At 40.4% G+C, this 27350-nt stretch overlaps 2 pseudogenes; both read left to right on the forward strand.

Moving 5' to 3' along the window:
• Nucleotides 1–22117: 22117 nt before the first annotated feature.
• Nucleotides 22118–23028, forward strand: LOC105612482 (olfactory receptor 2A7-like; annotated as a pseudogene).
• A 2628-nt stretch (nt 23029–25656) lies between these two features.
• LOC101105071 (olfactory receptor 2A1/2A42-like) lies at nt 25657–26586 on the forward strand (annotated as a pseudogene).
• The last annotated feature ends 764 nt before the right edge of the window (nt 26587–27350 follow it).

A 27350-nucleotide genomic window follows, 5' to 3' on the forward strand; every position in this document is an offset into this window, starting at 1 on the left:
GCTCATGCATTTATAAAGAGAGAAGATTGAAAACCAACACCCTCACTTTACATCTGATCCAGAAATAGAAGAAAAACCAACCCCAATATGGCAGAAATAAGAAAGTAATAAATACTGGAATGTAGATAAGCAAAATAGAAAACAGCCAACTGGTAGAAAAAAGAAGTCAATGAAACTAAGAAATAGTATCCCAAGAAACTCAAAATGTTGGCAAACCCTTATCTAAACTGAAAGAAAAAGAGATATATGTAGGATATTCAGATACCTAGAAACATGAAGTAGAATAATGGTTACAAGTGACTAGGAAACAAGAATGAGAAGTTATTTAATTGGTACAGAGTCTCAGTTTGAGGTGGGAAAGTTCTGAAGATGGATATTGATGATGGCGTCACACAGTGTTATTGACAATGTCACTGAAGTGTTCATTTAAAATTTTTAGAAGACAAGTTCAAGACAGCAGAGTTGTAAGACCCTGAGTGTATCTCTCATGAATATATCAAAGCTAAAACTACATATGAAGGAGCTCTCTTTGAGAACTAAAGTAGAACAACTTTTATACAACCGTGAATACAAAAAAAATAATAAAAATTCCACACCAAACATGTAGGAGAGGAAGAGAAACAGTCTAGTTGGGACCCACACACCCACTGAGCATCCTGGAAGGAGAGGAGGTTATCCCAAGATGGGCATATTCTCCAAGGAACAAGGAGTTCAAGCACCATGTTGGGCACCCCAGCCCTGGGGCCCTGCACTAACAAGATAAAATGCTTTTGCTGGTTTTGAAACCGGTGAGGCTTATAACTGAGAGAGCCCAGGGGCTGTTGGAAATCTAAATTTCCCTGTTAAAGGGTGTACTCATGGACTTGCTTCCTCCCAGGTCCTGTGCAGAAACAGCAAGATGAAAAGTGCCCGGTGCTATGGCCAGCTTGCCAAGACCACCCCGGTGAACCTCACCCCCCAGCCTGCCTGGACTGTAGCTCTAGCCTCTCTGGCTCTGGCCACATATCCCACTAAGGCAGTGGCCACCAATACCCCTGCCCCCAGGAGAAGCAGCAGCTCTCCTCAGGCCCCGGCCCCAGCCATTCTCTCTTTGGTCACAGTCCCGGTCAAGGTAGTGGCCACGAGCACGGCCTGGGGGCTCCCATCAGCTAATGGCTCCCGTCTCTCGGGCTCCAGCTCTGCACCCACCAAAATGGTTACTTCAGTGTGATCCAGGAGAAGCCTCAGCCCACGACTAATCCTAGGTCTAGTCCCCAGCAGCAGCTCATGGCTCACTGAAGCAAGGCCTCACAGTGTGCCCTCAAAAGGGCCTCAGCCTACGTCAGACTCTAGCTCTAGCCCCACCCAGCCCTGGCTCCAGTTCTGACCCCTGTAAGTGGAGGCCCCAACAGGCCCTGAAAAAAGCCTCAGCACAGACTTGTGTCAGTTCCAGATCTTGCCCAAAGGCACTGGGCACATGTAGACTACATAAGGAGTCTCCCACACAAGACATGCCTTTAAGACTGAGATAGGAAATGATTCTGCCTAATTTGAAAGACAAAGTCAAACAAAATGAGTAGACAAAGGAATATGTCCCAGATGAGAGAACAAGATGAAAAACCAAAGGAAACCTGGATGACATAGAGATAAATACTTACCCCGAAAAAGAATTCAAACCCTGGTTATAAAAATGGTCATTGAGCTCAGGAATAGAATAGAGGAACACTGTGAGAACTTTAAGAAAAATGAAAAAGAATAATATAAGAAATACAAATCAGAGCTGAAGAACACAAGGTCTGAAATCAAAAATACACTAGAAGGAATCAACAGCACATTAGTAAATGGATGCATAAGTGATCTGCAAGGTTGATATCAAAATCACTCAACCAGAACAAAAACAAAGATAATTAAATCAGGATAGCTTAAGGGACCTGCGAAACAACAATAACTGTATTAACATTTTCATTATAGGAATACCAGAAGGTGAAGAGAGAGAGGGGTAGAAAATGTACTTGAAGATATAATGGCTGAAAAATTCCCTAACCTAAAGGAACTAGATATACAGGTCCGGGTAACACAGAGCAATACCCACTGAGACATATCAATATTAAAATAGCAAAACTTAAAGATCTCCCAGGCAACAAGAGAAAACCAAAGAGTCACATGTAAAGAAACCTCCATAAGGCTATCAGTTGATTTTTCAGCAGAATATTTGTAGGCCAGAAGGGACTGGCATTATATAAAGTGCTGAATAAAAACCCTATGACCAAGGATACTCTACCCAGCAAGGTTATCATTGATTTGAAGAAGAGTTTCCTAGGCAAACAAAAACTGAGTTCCTCACTACTGGACCAACCTTATAAGAAATGTTAAATGGCCCTCAAGTGAAAACTAAAAACCATAACAAGAAATAAGAAAATACATGTATGAAAAATCTCCCTGATAGAGGTAAATTAAAGACAGTGTATCAACCACTCAAATAAGATGGTATAAAGCTTGAAAGACAAAATTTATAAAATCAACTATAATTAAAATAATCAGTTAAGGGATGTGAAAACACATGTAAAATATGATACCAAAAGACAAAACTTGTGGGAAAGGGAGTAAATATGTAGAGCCTTTAAAATGTTTAAACTTGAACAGCTATCAATATAAATATTGAAATATATTTATATTGTATATAAACACATACATATATATGTAAAACTATAAACATATATATTGAGAAGTGAAAATACCTTTCAAAAAATAACAGAAAATGAGTAACAAAATAGCAGTAGTTATATACTTCAAATGGGCTTCCCTGGTGGCTCAGCTGGTAAAGAATCCACCTGCAATGTGGAAGACCTGGATTCGATATCTGGGTTGGGAAGATCCTCTAGAGAAGGGAATGGTTACCCACTCCAGTATTCTGGCCTGGAGAATGCCATGGACTCTATAGTCTATGGGATCACAAAGAGTCAGACACAACTGTGTGACTTTCACTTTCATATACTCATCAATAATCACTTTAACTGTAAATGGACTAAATGCTCCAGTGAAAGGACATAGGATGGCTCAATGGGTTGAAAAGCAGAAAACAAGCGAAAAAAAAAGAGACAAGAAAACCACCAACAGCAAAAAAAAAAAAAAAACAAAAAAACAAAAAAACAAAAACAAAAACCACCAATCTATATGCTACTTGCAAGACATCCGGAACGGAACTAAACACACACAAGGACTGAAAACAAAGAGATATCCCATGCAAATGGAAATGAAAAGAAAGCTGGGGTAGCAACACTCATATCAAACAAACTAGACTTTTTAAAACATCTATAACGAAAGACATTAAGAAGACAGAAATCATTTCAAACATGTTTCCTGACTACACAGTATTAAACTAGAAATAAATTATAGGAAGAACACTGGAAAAAATACAAATGTAAGGAGACTAGACAACATGCTACTAAAAAGGATGCTACTAAAGGATCAACTTGAAAAAAAAAAAGAAATTTATAAAATATGAAAAGAGAAACACGGCTTTTCAAAATCTATGGAACACAGCAAAAGCAGTTAAAGAATACAGGGCTATGTTAAGAAACAAAAATCCCAAGCAATCTTAACTTACAGCTAAAGGAGTTAGAAAAAGAATGATAGACGTCCCTGGTGGCTCAGTCATAAAGAATCCACCTGTAATGCAGCAGTGAAGAAAGTGAAAGTGAAAGTTGCTCAATTGTGTCTGACTCGTTGTGACCCCTGGACTGTAGAGTCCATGGAATTCTCCAGGCCAGAATACTGGAGTGGCTAGTCTTTCCCTTCTCCAGGGCATCTTCCAAACCCAGAGATTGTACCCAGGTCTCCCCCATTGGAGGTGGATTCTTTACCAGGTGAGCTACAAGGGAAGCCTTGTGCTTCTGCTTTATTGACTACACCAAAGCCTTTGACTGGGTGGATCACAATAAACTGCAAAGATGCACCACAAGCTGGAATCAAGATGGCTAGGAGAAATATCCATAATCTAAGATATGCAGATGACACCACCATTATGAAAGAAAGCAAAGAAGAACTAAAGAACCTCTGTCTGGATGAAAGTGAAAGAGGAGAGTGAAAAAAGCTGGCTTAAATCTAACATTCAGAAAACTAAGATCATGGCATCTGGTTCCATCACATTATGGTAAAAAGATGAGGAAACAATGGAAACAGTGAGAGACTTCATTTTGAGGGTTCCAAAATCACTGCAGATGGGGACTGCAGCCATGAAATTAAAAGACGCTTCCTCCTTGGCAGAAAAGCCATAACCAACCTAGATAGCATATTAAAAAGCAGAGACATTCCTTTGCCAACAAAGCCCATCTACTCAAAGCTATGGTTGTTCCAGTAGTCATGTATGGATGTGAGAGTTGGACTGTGAAGAAGGCTGAGCACCGAAGAATTGATGCTTTTGAAGTGTGGTGTTGGAGAAGGCTCTTGAGAGTCCCTTGGACTGCAAGGAGACCCAACGAGTGCATCCTAAGGGAAACCAGTCCTGAATATTCTCTGGAAGGACTGATGCTGAGGCTGAAGCTCCAATACTTTGGCCACCTCATGTGAGGAACTGAGTCATTGGAAATACCCTGATGCTGGGAAAGATTGAAGGCGAGAGGAGAAGGGGACGACAGAGGATGAGATGGTTGGATGGCATCACTGACTAGATGGACGTGAGTTTGCGTAAGCTCCAGGAGTTCGTGATTGATAGGGAAGCCTTGCGAGCTGCAGTCCATAGGGTCGCAAAAAGTGGGACAGGACTGAGCAACTGAACTGAATGCACGAGTCCCTGGTTCGATCCCTAGGTTGAGAAGATCCCCTGGAGAAGGAAATGGCAACTCACTCCAGTATTCTTGCCAGAGAATTCCATGAACAGAGGAGCGTGACTGTCCATGAGGTCACAAAGGTGTTGGACACAACTTCGCAACTAAACAGCAAAAATCTTCAAAGTTAGTGGAAGGAAATAATAAAGACCAGAGTGGAAATTAATGACATGGTGACCTAACAAATGAGTAAATAAAAGAGATCAATGAAATTAAAAGCTGGTTCTTTGAAAACATAAACTCAATAGACCTTTAGCCAGATTCATCATGAAAAAAAGAGGGCTTAAATGAATAAAATCAGAAATTAAAGAGAAGTTCCAACTGATATCACTGAAAAGCAAATAACTATAAGGGGATACTACAAACCGTTATCAGCCAACAAAGTGGGTAATCTACAAGAATTGAAAATTGCCAGAAATAGATAGCTTTCCAGGCCTAAATCTGGAAGAAATAGAATGCCTTCATAGGTCAATTGCTACTAATGATATTAAATGAGTAATAAAATCTCCCAACAAACAGAAGTATGGGATCAAAGGACTTTACAGACAAATTCTACTAAATATTTAAAGAAGAGTTAATACCTCTAGGTATTCCAAAAAATTGAAAAGTAGGAAACTTTTCAAATTTCAAAAAGTTGAAAAGGGCTTCCCCAAAAGCTCAGTTGATAAAGAACCCACCTGCAGTGCAGGAGACCCCAGTTTGATTCCTAGTTCAGGAAGGTCCCCTGGAGAAGGGATAGGCAACCCACTCCAGGATTCTTGGCCTTCCCTTGTCGCTCAGCTGGTAAAGAATCTGCCTGCAATGCGGGAGGCCTGGGGAAGATGTTGGGAAGATCCCCCAGGGAAGGGAAAAGCTACCCACTCCAGTACTCTGGCCTGGAGAATTCCATGGAGTCACAACGAGTCAGACACAACTGAGCGACTTTCACTTAATACCCATCCTTCTCCAGCTATTCCCAAAAATTGAAAAGGAGGAAACACTTTCTAATTCATTCTACCAGGTCAGCAATACCCTGATACCAACCCCATATAAAAATACTTCAAAAAAATAAAATAAAAATTACAAACCCTTATCCATGATTAATATAGATGAAAATCCTCAACTAAATATTAGCAAGCTGAATTCAATAATACACAAAAATTCATACATCATGATCAAGTGAGATTTATTTCAGGGATGCAAGGAGGGTGCAGTATCTACAAATATGTCAACATGAGACACCACATTAACAAATGAGGTGTCATTTTGATAATGACATGAGATGACATGGTCATCTCAATAGATGCAAAAAAGCACATAACAAAATTCAACATCCGTTCATGATAAGACCTCTAAGCAAGATTGATATAGAGGGAATATACCTCAACAAAATAGAGGCCATTTATAACAAACGCCTGGTGAACATCACACTCAATGAAATGAAATCTTCTCCTCTAATATCAGGAACAAGACAAAAATGCCCACTCTCACCATGTCTGATTAACATAGTATTGGAAGACTTACACTCCACAATTGAAAAAGGTATAAAATGCATGTAAATTGGAAGGAAGTAAAACTATTGCTGTTTCAGATGATGTGATGATATATACAACTCTGAAGACTCCACCAAAAAAATATTAGAAATAATAAATGAATTTAATAAAGCTTCAGGATAAAATATTAATACACACTAATTTGTTAAATTTCTGTACACTAATAATGAGCTATCAGAAATAGAAATCAAGAAAAAAAATCCCATTTACAATTGCATCAAAAAGAATAAAATACCTAGGAATAAATTTAACCAGGAAGGGGAAAGATTTGTACTCCAAAAACTATGAACATTAGTGAAAGAAACTCAAGATGATAGAAATAAATTGAAAGATACCCCATATTCATGGATTAAAAGAATTAATATTATTAAAATGCCCATATTATCCAAAGCAGTCTATAGATGCAATGCAGTTCTTCAAACAACATGGTATTTTTCATGGAACTACAACAAATTATTCAAAATTAGTATGGAGCCACAAAAGATCCTCAAAGAGTCAAACCAGCCTTCAGAAAGAAAAGCAAAGCTGGAGATAATCACATTTCTGTCTTCAGATTATACTACAAAGTTATGACAATCAGAACAGTAAGGTACTAGCACAAAAACAAACACACAGATCAATGGAACAGAATAGAGAACCCAAATATAAACCTGCACGCATATGGCCAATTTATGACCAATGAAGCAATAATGTAAAGAATATCGATCTTTTCAATAAGCAGTTTGGAGAAACTGTACACTTATATGCAAAAGAATTAAGCTGGACTACTTTCTCATGCCATATGCAAAAATAAATTCAACATGGTTTAAAGACTTAAATGTAAAACCAGAAACCATAGAAGTCATAGAAGAAAATGTAGGCAGTAAGCATTTTGAAATAAGTCTTAATATTATTTTTTGAATCTGTCTCCTCAGGCAAATAAAGCAAAAGTAAAAATAGATAAACGGGACCCAGTCACAATAAAGAACTTTTACAGAGCAAAGGAAAGCATCACCAACTAAAGAGCAGTTTATTGAATGGGAGGAAATCTTGGCAAAAAAATATTTCAGATAAAAGGTTAATATCCAAAACATATAAAGAAGTCACAGAACTCAATATAAGAAGTAAACAATATGATTAAAATATGAGCAGAGGACCTCGATTCTAGTTTTTTTCCAAAGAAAACATACTGATGACCAACAGACGTATAAAAAGATATTCTGACAAAGATGTATAGAACAGACTTTTGGACTCTGAGGGAGAGGGAGAAGGTGGGATGATTTGGTAGAATGGCATTGAAACATGTATACTATCATGTAAGAAACAAATCACCAGTCTATGTTCGATGCAGGATACAGGATGCTTGGGGCTGGTGCACGGGGATGATCTGGAGAGATATTATGGGATGCGAGGTGGGAGGGGGGGTTCAGGATTGGGAACTCATGTACACCCGTGGCGGATTCATGTCAATGTATGGCAAAACCAATACAGTCTTGGAAAGTAAACTAAAGTAAAAATGAAAAAAGACAACAACAACAAAAAACAAATGAACAAGCAAAAAAGATACTCCACATTACTAATCATCAGGAAAATGTAAAACAAAACCACAATGGGGTATCACCTCACAACTGTCAGAGTGACTCATCAAAAAGATAAAAGTAACAGGTGTTGGGGAGGATCTGAAGAAAAGGGAACCCTGGTGCAGTGTTTGTGGGAATGTAAATTAGTGCAGGCACCATGGTAAACAGTATGGAGTTTCTTCACATAATTAAAAATAGAACTACCACGAGGTTCAGCAGTTCCGCTGCTGGATAGTTACCCAAAGAAAAGGAAAACGTTAATTCAAAAAAATACACGCACCCAAATGTTCATAGCAGCATAGTAGATACAATAGATACGAGATGAAAACAATGCTCATTGACAGATGAACAGATAAAGAAGATACACTGTGTATATGTACAATGGAATATTTCTCAGGAATAGAAAATGAAATTTTGCCATTTGCAGCAATTTGAATAAAACACAGAGATTATTATGATTAGTGAATAAGTCAGAAAGACATCTTACATGACATCTTAGATGTCACTTCCATCTAAAAAAAAAAAAATGAAGCAAATGTGTAGAACGAAACAGAAGCAGACTCACAGACACAGGCTTCGAGTAGAACCAGGTGTAAGGCAGGGCTTTCCTTCTGCTTGGCCACTGTCATCACCCTGTCAGGGACAAGGTCAAGGTCCACATTGCTGGCACAGAAGCCCTGGGGGAGCTGATTCAATTCACTTTGGGTGTGTGCTCTTCCTGTACCCAACAACTCCTTGCCCCAGAGGGGAGCAGTGCTGGAGCAAGAGGGGCTGGCGGGGGTATTGCACGAGGGTCCTGACACAGGCCATTACAGTCTGATCACCATCAGAAATCCAAATTGTCTCTGATGGATGACCCGTGCAATCGTCCTTGGTCTTGGCAACACTCACTTTGGTGCTGGAGTGTTTGCTTGGCTCAGGCTGGGCCAGACACCTCCCTGGTCTCAGGAACCAGTCACATCACTCATTTGGTTTTAACCTGTCATTTCTGCCCTGCTTCGGGAGCAAGGAAGTGTTCGCTCTCCCTGCAAGCAGAGTTCAGGCATCCTCTGGGCCATCAAACACCCAAGGGGGCCTGTCTTCACTTTGTCAGACCCCAGAGCCCAATATGTGGTTCTAATAGCTGACTCACAAGGGAGGGTCTCCACTAAAGTAATTCACCATTTCCTCTGAGTTCCCTCCCAAGTGTGTAGGTCCTGATATTGCTTCTCTGCCCTTCCTGTCTGCTTTTGTATGGATATTTTTGCAGCTTTGGTGGAACAGGAGTCTTTCTGCTAATCTCTAGTTAGTTTTTACTGAGAGTTGTTCCACATTAAGATGTATCTTTGATGTGTTTGTGGGAGGAGGTAAGTTCTCTGTCCTCTTACTCTACCATCTTGCTTTGAGTTCTAATAGACTCTAGTTCACCTTTAAGTTCAGTTCAATTCAGTCGCTCATTCGTGTCCGACTCCTTGTGACCCCACGAATCGCAGCAAGCCAGGCCTCCCTGTCCATCACGATCTCCCGGAGATCACTCAGACTCACGTCCATCGAGTCATTGATGCCATCCAGCCATCTCATCCTCTGTCGTCCCCTTCTCCTCCTGCCCCAAATCCCTCCTAGCATCAGAGTCTTTTCCAATGAGTCAACTCTTCGCATGAGGTGGCCAAAGTACTGGAGTTTCAGCTTTAGCATCATTCCTTCCAAAGAAATCCCAGGGCTAGTCTCCTTCAGAATGGACTGGTTGGATCTCCTTGCAGTCCAAGGGACTCTCAAGAGTCTTCTCCAACACCACAGTTCAAACGCATCAATTCTTCAGTGCTCAGCCTTTTTCACAGTCCAACTCTCACATCCGTACATGTCCACTGGAAAAACCATAGCCTTCACTAGACGGACCTTAGTCGGCAAAGTAATGTCTCTGCTTTTGAATATACTATCTAGGTTGGTCATAACTTTTCTTCCAAGGAGTAACTGTCTTTTAATTTCATGGCTGCAGTCACCATCTGCAGTGATTTTGGAGTCCCCCAAAATAAAGTCTGACACTGTTTCCACTGTTTCCCATCTATTTCCCATGAGGTGATGGGACCAGATGCCATGATCTTCATTTTCTGAATGTTGAGCTTTAAGCCAACTTTTTCACTCTCCTCTTTCACTTTCATCAAGAGGCTTTTTAGTTCCTCTTCACTTTCTGCCATAAGGGTGGTGTCATCTGCATATTTGAGGTCATTGATATTTCTCCCATCAATCTTGATTCCAGCTTGTGTTTCTTCCAGTCCAGCGTTTCTCATGATGTACTCTGCATATAAGTTAAATAAACAGGGTGACAATATACTGCCTTGACATACTCCTTTTCCTATTTGGAACCAGTCTGTTGTTCCATGTCCAGTTCTAACTGTTGCTTCCTGACCTGCATACAGATTTCTCAAGAGGCAGGTCAGGTGGTCTGGTATTCCCATCTCTTTTAGAATCTTCCACAGTTTATTATGATCCACACAGTCAAAAGCTTTGGCATAGTCAATAAAGCAGAAATAGATGTTTTCTGGAACTCTCTTGCTTTTTCTTTGATCCAGTGGATGTTGGCAGTTTGATCTCTGGTTCCTCTGCCTTTTCTGAAACCAGCTTGAACATCAGGAAGTTCACAGTTCACGTATTGCTGAAGCCTGGCTTGGAGAATTTTGAGCATTACTTCACTAGCGTGTGAGATGAGTGCAATTGTGGAGTAGTTTGAGCATTCTTTGGCATTGTCTTTCTTTGAGATTGGAATGAAAACTGACCTTTTTCAGTCCTGTGGCCACTGCTGAATTTTCCAAATTTGCTGGCATATTGAGTGCAGCACTTTCAAAGCATCATCTTTCAGGATTTGAATAGCTCAACTGGAATTCCATCACCTCCACTAGCTTTGTTCGTAGTGATGCTTTCTAAGGCCCACTTGACTTCACATTCCACGATGTCTGGCTCTAGATTAGTGATCACACCATCATGATTATCTTGGTTGTCAAGCTCTTTTTGTACAGTTCTTCTGTGTATTCTTGCCACCTCTTCTTAATATCATCTGCTTCTGTTAGGTCTATACCATGCCCATCTTTGCATGAAATGTTCCCTTGGTATCTCTAATTTTCTTAAAGAGATCTCTAGTCTTTCCCATTCTGTTGTTTTCCTCTATTTCTTTGCACTGATCGCTGAGAAAACCTTTCTTATCTCTTGCTATTCTTTGGAACTCTGCATTCAGATGCTTATATCTTTCCTTTTCTCCTTTACTTTTCATTTCTCTTCTTTTTCACAGCTATTTGTAAGGCCTCCCCAGACAGCCATTTTGCTTTTCTGCATTTCTTTTCCATGGGGATGGTCTTGATCCCTGTCTCCTGTACAATGTCACGAACCTCATTCCATAGTTCATCAGGCACTCTATGTATCAGATCTAGTCCCTTAAATCTATTTCTCACTTCCACTGTATAATCATAAGGGATTTGATTTAGGTCATACCTAAATGGTATATTGGTTTTCCCCACTTTCTTCAATTTAAGTCTGAATTTGGTAATAAGGAGTTCATGATCTGAGCCACTGTCAGCTCCTGGTCTTGTTTTTGCTGACTGTATAGAGCTTCTCCATCTTTGGCTGCAAAGAATATAATCAATCTGATTTTGGTGTTGACCATCTGGTGATGTCCATGTGTAGAGTCTTCTCTTGTGTTGTTGGAAGAGGGCGTTTTCTATGACCAGTGCATTTTCTTGGCAAAACTCTCTTAGTCTTTGCCCTGCTTCATTCTGCATTCCAAGGCCAAATTTGCCTGTTACTCCAGGGGTTTCTTGACTTCCTACTTTTGCATTCCAGTCCCCTATAATGAAAAGGACATCTTTTTTGGGTGTTAGTTCTAAAAGGTCTTGTAGGTCTTCATAAAACCATTCAACTTCAGCTTCTTTAGCATTACTGGTTGGGGCATAGACTTGAATTACTGTGATATTGAATGGTTTGCCTTGGAAATGAACAGAGATCATTCTGTCGTTTTTGAGATTGCATCCAAGTACTGCATTTTGGACTCTCTTGTTGACCGTGATGGCTACTCCATTTCTTCTGAGGGATTCCTGCCCGCAGTAGTAGATACAATGGTCATCTGAGTTAAATTCACTCATTCTGGAATGATTCCTAGAATGTCGATTTTCACTCTTTCCATCTCCTGTTTGACCACTTCCAATTTGCCTTGATTCATGGACCTGACATTCCAAGTTCCTTTGGAATATTGCTCTTTACAGCATTGGACCTTGCTTCTATCACCAGTCTCATCCACAACTGGGTATTGTTTTTGCTTTGGCTCCCTCCCTTCTTTCTTTCTGGATTTATTTCTCCACTTATCTCCAGTAAAATATTAGGTACCTACCGACCTGGGGAGTTCCTCTTTCAGTATGCTATCATTTTGCCTTTTCATACTGTTCATGGGGTTCTCAAGGCAAGAATACTGAAGTGGTTTGCCATTCCCTTCTCCAGTGGACCAGGTTCTGTCAGACCTCTCCACATGCCTGCACCCACAGGTAATGGCTTAGTTTCATTGCGTTAGACAGGGCTGTGGTCCTAGTGTGATTAGATTGACTAGTTTTCTGTGATTATGGTTTCAGTGTGTCTGCTCTCTGATACCCTCTTGCAACACCTACCATCTTACTTGGATTTCTCTTACCATGAACCTTCTTCATGGCTGCTCCAGCAAAGCGCAGCCACTGCTCCTTACCTTGGATGAGGGGTATCTCCTCACTGCCGCCCCTCCTGATCTTAGGGTGGAGTAGCTCCTCTAGGCCTGCCTGTGCAGCCGCTGCTCCTTGGATGTGGGGTTGCAGTTTTAGTTTTATAGAAAATTTGAGTCCTGAACTCAGAGTTCTATGTATTCATTCTCTCCTCCCCAGTTTCTTATATAGTTAATATCTTGCAATGTGTTGGTGTTTTTGTTTAAACCGATGAGCCAATATTGATACATTATTAACAAAATTTCATAGTTAGAGTTCACTCTTTGGGTTATATATTCCATCAGTTTTTGACAAAGGTATCATGTATATACCTTTATATACATATAAAGGTGGACATATATCCACCATTATAACACCATACCGAATAGTTTCACAGCCCTACAGATCTTCTGTGTCTCACCAATGCACCCCACTTTCTCTCCCCAAAACCTCTGACAATCACTAATCTTTCAAATATCTCCATCAGTTCTGTCACTCAGTTATGTCCCACTCTTTGTGACCTGGTGGACTGCAGCAAACCAGGCTTCCCTGTCCACCACCAACTCCCAGAGTTGACTCAAACTCATGTGCATTGAGTCAGTGATGCCATCCAACCATTGCATCCTCTGTCATCCCCTTCTCCTCCTGCCTTCAATCTTTCCCAGCATCAGGGTGTTTTCCAATGACTCAGTTCTTTGCATCAGGTGGCCAAAGCACTATAATTTCAGCTTCAACATTAATCCTTCCAATGAATACTCAGGACTAATTTCCTTTAGGATAGACTGGTTTGATCTCCTTGCAGTCTAAGGGACTCTCAAGAGTCTTCTCCAACACCACAGTTCAAAAGCATCAGTTCTTCGGTACTCAGCTTTATTTATAGTCCAACTCTCACATCCATACATGACTACTGGAAAAACCATAGCTTTGATTAGATGGACCTTTGTTGACAAAGTAATGTCTGTTTTTTAATATGCTGTCTAGATCAATCATAGCTTTCCTTCCAAGGAGCAAGCATCTTTTAATTTCATGGCAGCAGTCACCATCTGCAGTGATTTTGAGCCCCCAAAATAAAGTCTCTCACTGATTCCATTGTTTCCCCTTCTGTTAGCCATATTTCCATAGTTTTACCTTTTCTGGAATGTTATATAGTTGAAATCATCCAATGTATATAGCATTTTCAATTTGACTTCTTTTACACAGCAATATTCATTTAAGGTTTCTCCATATTTTGGGGACTTAATAGGCCATTTCTTTTTATCACTGAATAATACCACTGATAAAATAATATTGTCTTGGTGTACAGTTTGTTTATCCATTTACTTGTTGAAGGACATAATTATTACTCCCAAGTTTTGGTAATTGTGAATAATGTTGCTATAAACATTTGTTTGCAGGGTTTATGGGGATATAGTTTTACCTCCTTTGAATGAATGAAAACCAAGTAGGGTGATTGGTAGTTCGTATAGTAAGAGTATGTTTAGTGTTTTAAGAAACTACTAAACCGCCTTCCAAACTGACTACCAGGTTACAGTGAATGAAAATCAATTCCCTTAGTAATGGATAAAGATTCCTGTTGGTCCATATCCTAAACAGTGTTTGATGTTGTCCATGTTTGGATTTTAGCCATTCTACTAGGTCTATAGAGATGTCAGTCTTATTTTAATTTGCATTTCCCTGATGACATGGATGTGGAATATCATTTCAATGCTTATTTACCATCTGTATATTCTCTTTAAAGGGATGTCTGTTAGGGACTTTGGCCCGTTTCTAAATTGAGTTGTTCATTTTCTTATTGTGTTTTAGGGCTCTTTGTGTATTTTGGAATCAAGTCATTTTTCCAACATGTGAACAGATTTTCTCATCTTTGGCTCAACATTTAATATTTTTTCACAATGTCTTTCACAGAGCAAACCTTTTTTTAAGATTTTAATGAAGTGCAGGTTATCAATTATTTTAATGATGAAGTGCTTTTCATTTTTTAGTTTCATTACATTTTCGCAAAGCTATATAGAATCAAGTGTTATGTACTATGAATTGTGATATTTACCTCATGTTATAGCCTTTGAGATGTTTGAAAAATCTTCTTAAAATCTGTGATAACATGTCTTCTCCTGACTTTCATTCAAATATTTCCTGCACAGACAGTCAAACACAGGCAATCTCTGTTTTCCTCCAGGGAGAATGTTCAGGAAAATGTTTTCTCTCAAGAAAGGTGTAATAACTAATGGGGCCCCTTGGAAAATCTAAATTCTCAAGAGAGTCATGAGAATTGTTTGTTTCTAACTGATGGTAAAATACAAACTTTGGTAGATCGAAAACATTACATTTAGAATGGATAAGCAATAAAGTTCTACTGTATAGCACAAGGAACTGTATTCCATCCCCAGGGATAAACCATAATGGAAAAATAACATTTAAATAAAAGGATTTATGTGTGTGTAACTGAGTCACTTTGCTGTACAACAGAGATTGGCAAAACATTGTAAATCAACTATCAGTTCAGTTCAGTCACTCAGTCGTGTCCAACTCTTTGCGACCCCATGAACTGCAGCACACCAGGCCTCCCTGTCCATCACCATCTCCCGGAGTTCACCCAAACTCACATCCATCGAGTCAGTGATGCCATCCAGCCATCTCATCTCTGTCGTCCCCTTTCCTCCTGCCTCCAATCCCACCCAGCATCAGAGTCTTTTCCAATGAGTCAACTATTCCCATGAGGTGGCCAAAGTACTGGAGTTTCAGCTTTAGCATCATTCCTTTCAAAGAACACCCAGGACTGATCTCCTTTAGAATGGACTGGTTGGGTCTCTTTGCAGTCCAAGCCAAATCAACTATACTTCAGTTCGAAGCATGATACAGGATGTTTGGGGCTGGTGCACTGGGATGACCCAGAGGGATGGTATGGGGAACAAGGTGGGAGGGGGTTTCAGGATGGGGAAAATGTGTATACCTGTGGCAGATTCATGTTGATGTATCACTAAACCAATACAATATTGTAAAGTAATTAACCTCCAATTAAAATAAATAAATTTGAAAAAATAAAAATTAGAAAAAGAAACACACACACAAAAATAAATTTAAAAAAATTTTAAAAAATACAACCTTTGCTCCCAAAAGTGCAGACAGCAACATTTTTATTATTCTCCAACATCATCAGAAAGTGAAGTAAACATTTTTAACCCTGGAGTTTCTCACTACAGAAAGTGAAAGTGAAAGCATTTGTTGCTCAGTCCTGTCCAACACTTTGTGACCCCATGGCTGATCCAGGGCTATTAGAAGAAGGAACAGTCTACCTTCTGTGGGATTGTCTCAAGGTTAAAGCAGACTCTTAAGGTAACAGCCTACCCCTAACATCATCATGTGTAGCTGAGATCTGTCTGCCCTGAGAGGTGGTTTGGGGTAAGGATTATTGCATTAGGACGAGGGCTATGGTGAGAGAGGAAAATTATGCCCTGGGTGTCTGTCTTTCTGAGCCAGAGTTTGTATTCAGTGCAACTGGATTGGCAAATAAAGATTTTCTCATGGGGAGCTCTTCTTACCTGAGCTGTAAACATGACCCTCTTGGACCTGGTTCCCATCTTTCTCCACATCACTTCCAATAATGTGATTAAGGATGGAGGCCAGAGCTGGCACTAATGAAAGGAGACAAAGAAAATGAGAGCCTCCTTGCCCAGGCTGTGACCTCTGCATGTGGCTCTCTGAACTCAGCCAGAGGGAAAAGATTCTTTTAGGACTATACTAAATACTTTGTACTTCCTTTATAAATGTGATTAAAATATTTGCTACATTTGGCTCAGTTCAGTTCAGTCACTCAGTCCTGTCTGACTCTTTGCAACCCCATGAAATTCAGCACGCAGGCCTCCCTGTCCATCACCAACTCCTGGAGTTTACTCAGACTCGTGCGCATTTAGTCAGTGACGCCATCCAACCATCTCACCCTCTGTCATCCCCTTTTCCTCCCACCTTCAATATTTTCCAGCATCATGGTCTTTTCCAATGAGTCAGTTTTTCACATCAGGTGGCCAAAGTATTAGAGTTTCAGCTTCAGCATCAGTCCTTCCAATGAATATTTAGGACTAATTTCCTTTAGGATTGGCTGGTTAGATCTTTTTGCAGTCCAACGGACTCTCAAGAATCTTCTCCAACACTACAGTTCAAAAACATCAATTCTTCAGCTCTCAGCTTTCTTTATACTCCAACTCTCACATCCATACATGACTCCTGGAAAAACCATAGCTTTGATTAGATGGCTTTTGTCACAAAGTAATGTCTCTGCTTTTTAATTTTCTGTCTAGGTTGGTCATAACTTTTCTCCAAAGGAGTAATCATCTTTTCATTTCATGGCTGCATGAAATCACTATCTGCAGTGATTTTTGAACCGAAAAAGATAAATTCTCTCACTGTCTCCATTGTTTCCCTATCTATTTGCCATGAAGTGATGGGACCAGATGCCATGATCTTTGCTTTCTGAACATTGAGCTTTAAGCTAAAATATTCACTCTCCTCCTTCACTTTCATCAAGAGGCTCTTTAGTTCTTCTTTGCTTTCTGGCATAAGGGTGGTATCATCTGCATATCTGAGGTTATTGATATTTCTCCTGATAATCGTGATTCCAGCCTGTGCTTCATCCAACCCAGCATTTCTCATGATGTGCTCTGCATATAAGTTAAATAAGCAGGGTGACAATATACAGCCTTGACATACTCCTTTACCAATTTGAAACCAGTCTGTTATTCCATGTCCAGTTCTAACTGTTGCTTCCTGACCTTCATATAGATTTCTCAAGAGCTAGGTCAGGTAGTCTGATATTCCCATCTCTTTAAGATTTTTCAACAGTTTGTTGTGACCCAACAGTCAAAGATTGAAATAGTTTAATAAAGCAGAAATAGATATTTTTCTGGAGGTCTCTTGCTTTTTCCATGATCCAGCGGATGTTGGCAATTTGATCTCTGGTTCCTCTGCCTATTCTAAATCTAGCTTGAACATCTGGAGCTTCATGGTACACATACTGCTGAAGTCTGGCTTGGAGAATTTTGAGCATTATTTTACTAGCATGTGGGATGATGACCATTATATCCACTAATGTGGGCAAGAATCCCTTAGAAGAAATGGAGTAGCCATCATAGTCAATAAGAGAGTCTGAAATGCAGTACTTGGATGCAATCTGGAAAACAACAGAATGATCTCTGTTTATTTCCAAGGCATACCATTCAGTATCACAATAATCCAAGTCTATGTCCTGACCAGCAATGCTGAAGAAGCTGAAATTGATCGGTTCTATGAAGATCTACAAGACCTTTTATAAGTAACACTCCACAAAAAAAAAAAAAAAAAGTCCTTTTCATTATAGCAGACTGGAATGCAAAAGTAGGAAGTCAAGAAACACCTGGAATAACAGGCAAATTTGGACTTGGAGTACAGAATGAAGCAGTTCAGTTCAGTCACTCAGTCATGTCCAACTCTTTGTGACCCCATGAATCGCAGCACAGGCCTCCCTGTCCATCACCAACTCCCGGAGTTCACTCAGACTCACGTCCATTGAGTCCGTCATGCCATCCAGCCATCTCATCCTGGGTCATCCCCTTTCCTCCTGCCCCCAATCCCTCCCAGCATCAGAGTCTTTTCCAATGAGTCACCTCTTCACATCAGGTGGCCAAAGTACTGGAGTTTCAGCTTCAGCATCATTACTTCCAAAGAACACCCAGGACTGATCTCCTTTAGAATGGACTGGTTGGATCTCCTTGCAGTCCAAGGGACTCTCAAGAGTCTTCTCCAACACCACACTTCAAAAGCATCGATTCTTCGGTGCTCAGCTTTCTTCACAGACCAACTCTCACATCCATACATGATCACTGGAAAAACCATAGCCTTGACTAGACGGACCTTAGTCGGCAAAGTAATGTCTCTGCTTTTGAATATGCTATCTAGGTTGGTCACAATTTTTCTTCCAAAGAGTAAGTGTCTTTTAATTTCATGGCTGCAATAACCAACTGCAGTGATTTTGGAGCCCAAAAAAATAAAGTCTGACACTGTTTCCACTGTTTCCCCATCTATTTCCCATGAAGTGATGGGACCAGATGCCATGATCTTCATTTCTGAATGTTGAGCTTTAAGCCAACTTTTTCACTCTCCTCTTTCACTTTTATTAAGAGGCTTTTTAGTTCCTCTTCACTTTCTGCCATAAGGGTGGTGTCATCTGCATATGTGAGGTTATTGATATTTCTCCTGGCAATCTTGATTCCAGCTTGTGTTTCTTCCAGTCCAGTGTTTCTCATGATGTACTCTGCATATAAGTTAAATAAGCAGGGTGACAATACACAGCCTTGACGTACTCCTTTTCCTATTTGAAACCAGTCTGTTGTTCCATGTCCAGTTCTTACTGCTGCTTCCTGACCTGCATACAGATTTCTCAAGAGGCAGGTCAGGTGGTCTGTATTCCCATCTCTTGAAGAATTTTCCACAGTTTCTTGTGATCCACACAGTCAAAGGCTTTGGCACAGTCAATAAAGCAGAAATAGATGTTTTTCTGGAACTCTCTTGCTTTTTGGATGATCCAGCGGATGTTGGCAATTTGATCTCTGGTTCCTCTGCCTTTTCTAAAACCAGCTTGAACATCTGGAAGTTCACAGTTCATATATTGCTGAAGCTTGGCTTGGAGAATTTTGAGCATTACTTTACCAGCATGTGAGATGACTGCAATTGTGTGGTAGTTTGAGCATTCTTTGGCATTGCCTTTCTTTGGGATTGGAATGAAAACTGACCTTTTCCAGTCCTATGGCCACTGCTGAGTTTTCCAAATTTGCTGGCATATTGAGTGCAGCACTTTCACAGCATCATCTTTCAGGATTTGAAAGAGCTCAACTGGAATCCCATCACCTCCACTAGCTTTGTTCATAGTGATGCTTTCTAAGGCCCACTTGACTTCACATTCCAGGATGTCTGGCTCTAAATGAGTGATCACACCATCGTGATTATCTGGGTCATGAAGATCTTTTTTGTACAGTTCTTCCATGTATTCTTGCTACCTCTTCTTAATATCTTCTGTTTCTGTTATGTCCATACCATTTCTGTCCTTTATCGAGCCCATATTTGCATGAAATTTTCCCTTGGTGTCTCTAATTTTATTGAAGAGATCTCTAGTCTTTCCCATTCTGTTGTTTTCCTCTGTTTCTTTGCACTGATCGCTGAAGAAGGCTTTCTTATCTCTTTTTGCTATTCTTTGGAACTCTGCATTCGGATGCTTATATCTTTCCTTTTCTCCTTTGTTTTTCACCTCTCTTCTTTTTGCAACTTTTTGTAAGGCCTCCCCAGACAGCCATCTTGCTTTTTTGCATTTCTTTTCCATGGGGATGGTCTTGATCCCTATCTCCTGTACAGTATCATGAACCTCATTCCATAGTTCATCAGGCACTCTATTTACCAGATCTAGTCCCTTTAATCTATTTCTCACTTCCACTGTATAATCATAAGGGATTTGATTTAGGTCATACCTGAATGGTCTAGAGGTTTTCCCTACTTTCTTCAATTTGAGTCTGAATTTGGTAATAAGGAGTTCATGATCTGAGCCGCAGTTAGCTCCTGGTCTTGTTTTTGTTGACTGGATAGAGCTTCTCCATCTTTGGCTGCAAAGAATATAGTCAGTCTGATTTTGGTGTTGACCATCTGGTAATGTCCATGTGTAGAGTCTCCTCTTGTGTTGTTGGAAGAGCATGTTTGCTATGACCAGTGCATTTTTTGGCAAAACTCTATTAGTCTTTGCCCTGCTTCATTCCACATTCTAGGTGTTTCTTGACTTCCTACTTTTGCTTTCCAGTCCCCTATAATGAAAAGGACATCTCTTTTGGGTGTGTGTTCCAAAAGGTCTTGTAGGTCTTCATAGAACCGTTCAACTTCAGCTTCTTCAGCGTTACTGGTTGGGGAATGGAATTGGATTACTGTGATATTGAATGGTTTGCCTTGGAATCGAACAGAGATCGTTCTGTTGTTTTTGAGATTGCATCCAAGTACTGCATTTTGGACTCTTTTGTTGACCATGATGGCTACTCCATTTCTTCTGAGGGATTCCTGCCCGCAGTAGTAGATATAATGGTCATCTGAATTAAATTTACCCATTCCAGTCCATTTTAGTTTGCTGATTCCTAGAATGTCGACATTCACTCTTGCCATCTCTTGTTTGACCACTTCCAATTTGCCTTGATTCATGGACCTGACATTCCAGGTTCCTATGCAATATTGCTCTTTACAGCATCAGATCTTGCTTCTATCACCAGTCTCATCCACAACTGGATGTTGTTTTTGTTTGGCTCCTTCCCTTCATTCTTTCTGGAGTTATTTCTCCACTGATCTCCAGTATCGTGTTGGGCACCTACTGACCTGGGGAGTTCCTCTTTCAATATCCTATCATTTTGCCTTTTCATACTGTTCATGGGGTTCTCAAGGCAAGAATACTGAAGTGGTTTGCCACTCTCTTCTCCAGTGGAAATTCTGTCAGACCTCTCCACCATGACCCGCCTGTCTTGGGTTGCTCCGCGGGCGTGGCTTAGTTTTATTGAGTTAGACAAGGCTGTGGCGCTAGTGTGATTAGACTGACTAGTTTTATATGAGTATGGTTTTAGTGTGTCTGCCCTCTGATGCCCTCTTGCAACACGTACCATCTTACTTGGGTTTCTTTTACCTTGGGCATGGGGTATCTCTTCATGGATGCTCCAGCAAATTGCAGCCACTGCTCCTTACTTTGGGCAAAGGGTATCTCCTCACCGCCGATACTAAGTCCTAATCTAATGAAATTATTGATTTTGTTTTTATGTTTAGATAAACAGAACAGTACAAATCTATTCGGTCATTCATATAAATATTCATCTGAATATTGGGGAAAACTCAATGTGAAAGAAACAGATTGTAGGCTGAAAACAGTTTTTACATTTGAACAAGCAAGAGATTTTGTGCAATATTAGTTGTGGAGGTAACCACTTAGAGGCAGAAGTGAAAAGTGTGTCTCAACAGGCAGGCAAGTGGTTAATTGCTAATGATGTATTTATATAGGAAGATGATATGTCTATCCTTAGTATGTAGTGTCCTTGATAAACCCCTCTAACCCAAAATTTGATGTATTGCAGCTTAAGGACATTAGCATGTATATCAGGTAAGGGTCATAGTTTTTGGGAAAAAATACAGATAACCTTAATATAAGCAAAGAAGAATATAATTTATTTCAATGATATGAGGTATTTCACTGAATGAAACAAAACTCTATATTTGACTAACATGTGGCAAAATATTTATTTTGAAAATTTAGCCTCTTAAAAACTTAACAAGAAAGAAAATATATGTACATATGTGTTTATGTATATGTATGCATTTTAGGATTACCAAATATATTATTTAAAATTCCATTTAAAAACACAAAATATCACTGAAAGTGGTTCTGAATACATTTTTACACCACAGAAAGGTATAAGGTGACATAGCTCTCTTTGCAGAGACTTCTCTTTAACCCTGGACATTAACTCAGTTCCTTCTGTCGTAGGGCTATGGGAGACAATATGACCTCTGTCACTGAGTTCATCCTACTGGGATTTCCCCTTAACACAAAGACTCAGATGCTCCTCTTTGGGCTCTTCTCCCAGTTCTATGTCCTCACCGTGCTGGGGAACGGGGTCATCCTGGGGCTCATCTCACTGGACTCCAGACTGCACACCCCCATGTACTTCTTCCTGGCCATTGCTGACATGGCCTACGCCTGCAGCACGGTGCCCCAGATGCTGGTCAACCTCCTGAGTCCAGCCAAGCCCATCTCCTTTGCTGGCTGCATCACACAGACCTTTCTCTTCTTGACATTTGCTGTCACAGAATGTCTTCTCCTGGTGGTGATGTCTATGATCGGTATGCGGCCATCTGCCACCCCCTCCGGTATTCAGTCATCATGAGCTGGAGAGTCTGTATCATGCTGGTGGTGACTTCCTGGACCATCGGAGTCCTTCTGTCTTTGGTTCATCTAGTGTTACTTATACCCTTACCCTTCTGCATGACCCAGAAAATCGATCATTTCTTCTGTGAAATCATGGCTGTTCTCAAACTTGCTTGTGCAGACACGCACATCAATGAGCTTATGGTACTGGCTGGAGCAGTTTCTGTGCTAGTGGGACCCTTCTCCTCAGTTATAATCTCATATGTGTGCATCTTCCGTGCCATCCTTAGGCTCCAGTTGGGGGAAGGGCAAAGCAAAGCCTTCTCCACCTGCTCATCTCACCTCTGTGTGGTCGGACTCTTTTATGGCACAGCCATTATCATGTATGTTGGACCCAGATATGGGAACCCCAAGGAACAGAAGAAATATCTTCTCCTGTTTCATAGCCTTTTCAACCCCATGCTTAATCCCCTTATCTATACTCTTAAGAATTTAGAAGTTAAGAATGCCATGAAGAGAGTGCTAGGAATATAGAGTTTTATGAAAGGATGATCACATCAGGGTTGACAATGACTTAGGAGGATATTATTTCAGAAGCTCTTAAACCCAACCCTGCATAAGATTATCTGAGATGCTTATTAAAAATAGAGTAAATCTCCTGACCCACCGTTAGATCACTGATTCAGTAGATGTGGGAAGTATTTTAGAAAACTGTACCTTTAAATATTATCATTATCCAAATATTACCAATAGCAATTTGTGATGCTTCTGAATGTCATAGGCCAATATTTGGAAGTCACAGATCTAGAATAACACAATTTGTAATTTCTTCATCAAGCTATGTTCCAGCCCCATATCTCCCAAAATGTTTTCCTCAAACCCTGCAGTATTTGTCCTTCTCTGTCTCATTTATCTCACTAAGCACAATGCCCTCAAGGACCATTTGTGTCACAAATGGCAGGATTCCTTTTTTTGTGTGGCTGAACACACACACTCTCTCTCTCTCTCTCTATTTCTTGTCCTCTCATCAGCTGGTGAATGCTTAGGTGGTTTCCTTTTCTTGACTATTGTGAGTAATGCTGATATGAACATGGGGGTACAGATAATTTTTGAGTTAGTGTTTTTTGTTTCCTTCAGATAATGCCCAGGAGAAATTCCTAGATCATATGGTAATTCCATTTTTATTTTCAGGGAAATTTTCCATATTATTTTTCACAGTAACTGTAACAATTTTCACTTCCACCAACAGTGTAAAAGGATCCCTTTTCTTTATATCTTTCTCAACATTTGTCATCTCTTATCATTTTGATCGTAACCATTCTATCAGGCATGATGCGATATGTCACTGTGATATTGATTTGCATTTGTCTGATATTGAGTGATACTGAGTAACATTTCAGGTCCCTTTGGTTATCTGTATGTATTCTTTGGGAAAATGTCCATTCAGATTCTTTATTCACATTCAGATTGGATTATTGGCAACAAAGGTCCATCTAGTCATGGCTATGGCTTTTCCAGTGGTCATGTATGGATGTGAGAGTTGGACTGTAAGAAAGCTGAGCACCGAAAAATTGATGCTTTTGAACTGTGGTGTTGGATAAGACTCCTGAGAGTCCCTTGGACTTCAAGGAGATCCAACCAGTCCATCCTAAAGGAGATCAGCCCTGGGTGTTCATTGGAAGGACTGATATTGAAGCTGAACCTCCAATACTTTGGCCACCTGATGTGAAGAGCTGACTGATTGGAAAAGACCGTGATGGTGGGAAAGATTGAAGGCAGGAGGAAAAAGGGACAACAGAGGATGAGATGGTTGGATGGCATCACCGACTCAATGGACATGGGTTTGGGTGGACTCCAGGAGTTGGTGATGGATGGGGAGGCCTGGCGTGCTGCAGTTCATGGGGTCACAAAGAGTTGGACATGACTGAGCAACTGAACTGAACTGATTGGCTTTTTTGCTGCTGAATTGTATTGGGACTTTTTAATATATATTTTGAATATTAGCCCCTTGTTCAATATATATGGTTTGCAAGTATCTTTTCCCATGCCTTATATTGTCTTTTCATTGTGTTAATCTTTTTATTTCTTTGCTGTGCAGAACCATTTTAGTTTGAGGTAGTTCCACTTGTTTATTTTTTATTTTGCTTTAGATGTTATGTCAAAAAATTCATTGCCAAGAGCCACGTCAAGGATCATTTATTTTATGTTTCATTTATTTCTTTGTAGTTTCAGTTCTTTTGTTTAAGACTTTAATCCACTGTGTGCTAATTTTTGTGAGTGGTGTAGGATAGGAGTCTACTTTCATTCTTTTATATATGAATATCCAATTTGCACATTTACTGAAGAGACGGTCCTTTCTCCACTGGGTATTCTTGGCTCCCTCGTTAAATATTAGTTGAATGTATTTGCAGGGATTTATTTCTGTGCCCACAATCCTGTTTATTTGGTCTGTGTTTCTGTTTTTAGGCCAGTAATGTATTGTTTTGACTACTGTAACTTTGTAATATGGCTTGAGATCTAGAAGTAGAAAGCCTTAAGCTTTGATCTTCTTTCTCAGGATGGCTAGGCTATTTTGGTATTTTGGTGATTCCTTAAAGATCTAGGATTATTTTTCTAGTTCTGTTAGAAATACCATGGGAATTTTGATAGGGGCTGCATTGAATCCATCTATGGCTTTTGGCAGCATGTACTAATTCTTCCAATCTGTGAACATGGGATTTAAATACCAATTACTTCTGATTCTTTCTACTACCGGGTAGTTCTCCCACTGACTTGGACATAAGCAGCTCTTAGACAATCCATATTTCATGATTATTTTCTCATAATCTGGTTTGATACTTCTTAATTTCAGGACAGTGTCAGTGGCTCTAGGTAAGTCTTTATTGATGACATATTTCTCTTCTGTAAAATTAAATATTATATTGAGAATTTAGTTTATTGAACACTTAAGTTTATTTAGATAGGTAAGTCTGTCTTTCTTTTCTTTTTTGCTTCCTTCTTTCTTCCTTTCCCCTTCCTTAACCTTCCTATTCTTTCTTACCTTGTTCATAATTCAATGAGTTCTTAAAGATGTTTATTAATTGTTTTCCACATACCAATATTATTTGAAGTATTAAATAAAATAGATGTCATGTAGCTGTCTGATTCTCTCTTAATAGTGAAATGGAGAAGAATTAGACAACGGTTACAGAGTTCATCCTCTGGGGATTTTGTCTTGGTCCAAGATTCCACTTATTCCTTTTTGGGCTCTTCTCCCTGTTCTATGCCCTCACCCTGCTGGGGAACAGGGTCATCCTGGGCTTGTCTCACTGGACCCCAGACTGCGCACCACCATGTTCTTCTTCCTGTCACACCTGGGCATCACTGACATGGCCTATGCCTGCAGCACAGTGCCCCAGATGCTGGTCAACCTCCTGAGTCCAGCCAAGCCCATCTGCTTTGCTGGCTGCATCACACAGACCTTTCTCTTTCTGGGTTTCGCTCACACCGAGTATCTGCTCCTGGTGGTGATGTCCTATGATCGGTATGTGGCCATCTGCCACCTGCTCTGATATTCTGTCATTGTGAGCTGGAGAGTCAGCATCAGCCTGGTGGGGACTTCCTGGGCATGTGGCTCCCTCCTGGCCCTGGTCCATTTGGGTCTCGTCCTGAGGCTGCCCATCTGTGGGCCTCATGAAATCAACCACTTCTTCTGTGAAATCCTGTCTGTCCTCAAGCTGGCCTGTGCTGATACCAGGCTCAACCAACTTGTCCTCTTTGCTGCTTCCGTGTTTGTCTTAGTCGGGCTCCTCTGCCTGGTGCTGGGCTCCTATGGGTGCATCCTGGCCTCCATCCTGAGGATCCAGTCCGCTGAGGGCCGCAGGAAGGCCTTCTCCACCTGCTCCTCCCACCTCCGCATGGTCGGGCTCTGCCTTGGAGTGCCATCGTCATGTCCATGGCCCCCAAGTCCCGCCACCTTGAGGAGCAGCAGAAGATCCTTTCCTGTTTTATAATCTTTTCAACCTCATGCTGAACCTGCTGATCTACAGCCTGAGGAGCAAAGAGGTCAAGGGTGCCCTGAGGAGAGCACCGTTCAAGAAGAGTCATTTCTAACTGGTGACATTTGAATCCAAAAAAGTTCTCTGCTCTCTTATATGTGCCTTGATGATACAAGAATAAGACTTCCCTCTTCCTTTGACATTTTAGCTATATTGCTTTCATTGATTTTTCTTTCAGATGTGATTTTATTGTTATTGTTCCGTCACTAAGCATGTCCCATGAATTCCATGAACTGCACTCCAGGCTTCCCTGTCTCTCACTGTCTCCCAGAGTTTGCTCAAACTCATGTCCATTGAGTCAGGGATGCTATCCAACCATCTCATCTTAGGTCACCCACTTCTCCTGTCCTCAGTCTTTCCCAGCATCACAGTCTTCCAATGAGTCAGCTCTTTACATCAGGTGGCCAAAGTATTGGAGCTTCGACTTCACCATCAATCCTTCCAGTCAACATTCAGGGTTGATTTCCTTTGGGGTTTACTGGTTTGATGTCCTTGCAGTCCAGGGGACTCTCCAGAGTTTTCTCCAGCAACGCACTTCCAAAGCATCAGTTCTTTGGCACTCACCCTTCTTTATGCTCCAACTCTCATATCAGTACGTGACTTTTGGAAAAACCATAGCTTGGATTATACTATGATCTTTTGCTTTGATTGCTCTGAATTTAATATCTCTGAAATTAACATTTATTTAAATTGATTTCCTGAGTCTACAAATTTGAATTGTCTTTCTGCTGCCCTAACTATATTAGCTCATCAATGGAATAGGTCACAAGACTTGGAAGAAAAAACAAAGTTATGAAGGGAGGTGACCTTGAAAGCCTG

This window comes from Ovis aries, chromosome 4, assembly GCF_016772045.2.
Source record: "Ovis aries strain OAR_USU_Benz2616 breed Rambouillet chromosome 4, ARS-UI_Ramb_v3.0, whole genome shotgun sequence".
In the NCBI taxonomy this organism is placed as follows: domain Eukaryota; kingdom Metazoa; phylum Chordata; class Mammalia; order Artiodactyla; family Bovidae; genus Ovis; species Ovis aries.